This window comes from Ascaphus truei, chromosome 12 (assembly GCF_040206685.1).
Source record: "Ascaphus truei isolate aAscTru1 chromosome 12, aAscTru1.hap1, whole genome shotgun sequence".
Lineage (NCBI taxonomy): Eukaryota > Metazoa > Chordata > Amphibia > Anura > Ascaphidae > Ascaphus > Ascaphus truei.
In genome coordinates, this window is record NC_134494.1 from 9664980 (window position 1) to 9670309 (window position 5330).

At 37.6% G+C, this 5330-nt stretch overlaps 2 pseudogenes; both read right to left on the bottom strand.

Annotated features, from left to right (window-relative positions):
- Positions 1-991: 991 nt before the first annotated feature.
- Positions 992-1110, bottom strand: LOC142464362 (5S ribosomal RNA; annotated as a pseudogene).
- A 301-nt stretch (positions 1111-1411) lies between these two features.
- On the bottom strand, positions 1412-1530 carry LOC142464359 (5S ribosomal RNA; annotated as a pseudogene).
- Between the last annotated feature and the right edge of the window lie 3800 nt (positions 1531-5330).

Here is a 5330-nt window from a genome sequence, read left to right on the forward strand (position 1 = left end):
CAGAATCTCCAGGGCAGTTCTGCTTGCCTCAAGGGGGAGAGGGGATCTGGAAGTCCCAGACATTATGAGATATTACCAAGCCACCCAGCTGAGACAGGTAGTAGTCTGGAATGCAAACCCGAGCCAATATTGCTGGCTAGATATAGAATCGCAATACGCCGGCACGCCTTCACTGCCAGCATGCCTTCGGTCCCTGAGCAGGGAAGATATGCAGACCAGCAAATTCAAATTGGACCCAATGAAACACACATGGGAGATATGGACAAAATGCAAACTTAAATTAAAATTTAAGCTCACGACCTCTAAATCTCAACTCATCCCAATTATTCAAAATCCCAAATTCCCGCCTGGTTGTGAGCCTAGACAATTTGACCAATTTATAGTTAAAAATATCAGAGCAGTTGCCGACCTCCTGAGCTTTGGGCAGTTCCTGAGTTACCAAAGATTGCGAAACAAATATGAAATGGCAGGACTGAACGTCTTCAAATACCTGCAAATTAGACACTTTAGAAAACTGAATAAAACATAAAGTTGAAAAAAAAAATCGTAAACAACTTGTTATTGTATAAGAAACCGCTTACGCCGTATTTTTGTATCAAGGACTTTCTGTTGAAACTTTTCCTAGAACATTTTAACCCCCCAAGCATACAGTTTATGCTGAAATAACAATGTGTAACAATGACTCATAACAATAAGATAAGATGTTATTGACGTATGTAAACTTGTGATATGTTCGGGAATGTTCCTAGGCACATCATGGATTGCCTATAAAAGCTTATGCCTTTGAAACAATAAACTGAGACGTAGCTGAGAAAGACAACCGAGTGTCTCAATTATTTCTCCCGGATGTCCGTGTTTCCATCACAGCACAGCACACTAGATCGTGGGTATTCCTCCCGGGAGGCTCTCGAACCAAGGGAGAGGGTCGCTTCCATAAGGCTGAAAGCGGGAACTTTTCATATATTTTCATTATGGAAGAGAAAAATAAAAACACCTACAGCACATGGTATTCCCAGGCATTCTCCCAACACAGTACTAATCAAGCCTCACACTGCTTAGCTTCCAAGATTAGATGGGATCGGGCGCTTTCAAGGTAGTATGGCCGTAGGTGGAAGGTGCTGTCTCAGGATATCCTCTCATTCTTAAATTCATGAGCCTATATCTTCTTGCTCCATGCATACACACAGACTGAGAAAATGACAGGTGCACTCAAATGTACTATATATGGAATTCTTTATGTCAGAATTCTATTTTGGAATGTTGCATTGTGTTGAACTTTCTGAGAAAAAACGAAATATTTCTTTGCCACAGCGGGAAAAAGTAGCAAGAAATGAAACATTTTCTTTTACTGAGGGAAGGCAATTGAGAGGAATGCCATGTATATTTTCATTATTGAAGAGAAAAATAAAAACACCTACAGAACCGGGTATTCCCAGGCAGTCTCCCAACCCGGTACTAATCAAGCCTCACCCTGCTTAGCTTCTGACATCAGACAGGATCAGGCGCTTTCAGGGTAGTATGGCCATAGGTGGAGGTTGTTCTCTCAGGATATCCTCTCATTCTTAAATTAATGAGCCTATATCTTGCTCCATGCATAACAGAGACTGAGAAAATGACAGGTGCACTCAAATGTACTATATACGGAATTCTTTATGTCAGAATTCTATTTTGGAAGGTTGCATTGTGTTGAACTTTCTGAGGAAAAAACGATATATTTCTTTGTCACAGCGGGAAAAAGTAGGAAGAAATTAAACATTTTCTTTTACTGAGGGAAGGCAATTGAGAGGAATGCATCTGGTTGCATCTTTGCCTTTTTTAAACTCTTGGGTTGTGTTGTGGTGCACTGTAATCTATTGTATTTTTCATGATGGTCTTGGATGTCACACAATCTTTTACTATGAGAATGGTTATCTTAGAATATTTCCTTTTTCAAATAATCAAAGTCACTGCCATTTGTTTCTGCTGCTTCCTATATGGCCTAGTTAATCTGACATATTTTGAACAGTGCTGCAGTGTTGATGTTACTGAGCCTAATCTACTCAGTCATTTTTGTTGGTTCTTCGTTTGTTATTCAAATGTTTTTTTAAAAAATAATACTAAAAACCATAAAAAAACTACAAAAAAAATTAACAACAATTTTTTTTTTTAAATTTTAACATGTAAAAATCATAGTTTAAACATTAAAGTAAAAAGAAGAATGATCTTGGAGTTGTTAAGGAGGCATAAAAGCACCCGCACGTCACAGACGGCAGACACTGACACGCGGAACGACTCAAGCTCCGAATCAGGAGATCTGATAGATGTCAGTCAAAATTCCACAAAGAGGGACACAAGTACTGTATGACAATATAAAGGAGCTTTTACATTCTGAAATACAACAGGCACTACAAGAGTTCAAAAAGGATGTTGCTTCCCTGGGAGACAGAACAGACATTTTGTCAGTCAGTCAGCTGTGGTTCCCTGTGGACTGCTTGGGGCCAAGCAAATTGGACTCACTGGAGATAGAATGTCAATATTTTGGAATTATTGCATATGATCATTCAAATAGCAAAAACAGATTCCCAACGCGTTTCATCGCATTCATGCAACTTTTTCAAGGGTACCGTTACCCTCAACCATTTCAAAATATTGATATTCTATCCGCCGAGTGCAATTTGTTTGGCCCATGTGGTCCAAAAGGAACCACAGCTGACTGTGCTTAGTCACTAAAGAGCTACAGGTGCTGGCTGCTTGGAGCAGAGATGTGAACTAACAGAATTACGGAGAGCTGATTGCTCAGGCTGGATTTTCTGCACTTCAGAGGCAACCAGTAGTCTGGTGTTGGAGAGAGAGCAGTCGAGCCCTAGGGACCTGCTACATTACCGGATTCCAATACCACAGTTATCATCTGGGAATACCACCCCTATCTGTGACATCTCCACACAGGTTATATTACATCTTTATCAATTTCCCTAATTATACTCTGATATATGAACACAGTGCTTTAATATTGCAATTTCACTGGGTGAGTATATTTGGATACCAATACTTCAACATCCAGAACAACTTTGTTCATAGGACACGTGTACGTGTGTGTGTGTGTGTGTGTGTGTGTGTGTGTCACCCATTCACAGCATCTCTCTTCAATCACTATTTATTATTTATTGTTATTTTACAAGGCATAGAGAAAATAAGTAGGAATATGATTAAGGTAGTGACAATACAGATAGGTTTCCACACACACTTAATAAAAACTAGAGGGAAAAAAGGACCATTTAAATATCACAGTTGTAAAAAGATAAAAGAAAGATAATTTCTCTTGTTTTATCATATAAATGTCCTGAATCAGCGGATTCCAAAACAATGTTTGAAAAGGAAGAACTACCGGGTGTGAATACAGAAGGAGATTATTAATCAGTCTTCAGGCTATGAAACAAGCCCAAACTTGCCTTGCAATTCTGATACACGAACACAAAATTTACATTGCATTTAACTGGATGTTCTTGTTTGATAATCTTGGTGCTATTTTGCCCCATTTTTGAGTCTGGTAAATTTGAATAAATAATCTTCCATATAATCGTTAAACCAATGAAAATAATATTCCTACTTCTACTATAATAATTAGCATGTAGGTATGTTCAATTTTAAATTATTTGTAAGTTTCATACTGTATTTTGCTCATTGGGTTTTCATGAATAGCAATGTCTTTATTAAAAGTACAGTGTTAACAGAACCATATGGGTGTACTACAAAAGGGACAACATACACACATATTTCTGTCCCTTGTTCTCATAATTGTCACCATCACAGTTAATAACAACATTTAAGTCTAAGTTATCTAGGCATGCTATGTATACCACAATCTGCATAAATTCCAGTCCCAGTGTTGCTGCTTAAAACTGCGTATCAGGGCAAGCTTTGGCAAATGTTATTTCCCTAATATTTATATTTTATTGTGTGTAATGGTATTTTGTAGATTTTCACATTAATAGTTCGAGGGAGACTTCTCTTTGTGAGCTATCTTGTGTTTAACAAGATTTGATTTCCGACTGAAGCTTTTCCCACAGTCAGAGCAGGTATAGGGTGTCTCCCCTGTGTGGACTCTTTGGTGTGTAACAAGATTTGATTTCCGACTGAAGCTTTTCCCACAGTCAGAGCAGGTATAGGGTGTCTCCCCTGTGTGGACTCTTTGGTGTGTAACAAGATTCGATTTCCGACTGAAGCTTTTCTCACATTCAGAACAGTTATAGGGTGTCACCTCTGTGTGGACTCTTTGGTGTGTAACAAGATTTGATTTCCGACTGAAGCTTTTCCCACAGTCAGAGCAGTTATAGGGTGTCCCCCCTATATGAATTATTTGCTGCATAACATTACCGTATTTCCCACTGTAGGTATTCACGTCTCTGCTCTTTAAACCCTCTCTTTGTCTTGGCTGGTATTGTGATATTTGTACGTTTACAAAAATGTTGCTGATGTATAGGAATGCTCTGCCAAGTTTCTTTTAATCTTGTTCCAATTCACATACAGGCTTGTGCAATGTCGAAGTCCTTAAAAAATATTTCTATTAACACCTCATGTAAACTATGATGTTTAGGACATTTCTTATGTTGCGTCTTGTTCACAGATCAGGTGTGCTGAAGATGCATCTATGGTGAGAAAATGTATTAATGTAACATTGCAATGCAACAAAGTAGATTTGGAGGAGAAAGACAAATGTTAATTGTGTTAATCCTTTATAAAATTCTAATTGTGCAAGATACTGAATTATAAAATCAAAGTTACATTGGTATATTATAGTTACATTTCCATTGATCCAGATGAAGGCAAACAATTAATAATTTTCCAATAAATATTTCTTCCTCACTCCAGTAATGGAAATCGAATTTCTCCCTGGATCAATATTCTTCATATATTTAATTAGTACAGAATATCTATTTAGAAGTGAAAGTTATAAAACTATAAAAATGTCCCTTTAAAAATGCCTTGTATTGCCCTTAATATATTTGTAAATGGTGTTATAGGCCAAGACTAAGATATTCCCTTCAATTCTGAAAGCTGATTGGATCATTTATTCAGTAATGGGCCGGAATTTTTGGCACCATGCCAAGTTTTCATTTCATTTCCAGCTTTCACTCATCAGAGTGGAATGATAGCAGTTCTCAGACAGGGGAGGTGATAGCATAGGAGGCAGCAGCGGGGCACAGACACCTCCCTGGGGGAGGAAGGAGAGCTACTGGGTATGTGTGTGCGTGTATACATAGATAGGTGCTGCAGTGTGTGTATATATATATATATATATATATATATATATATATATATATATATATATATATATATATATATATATATAT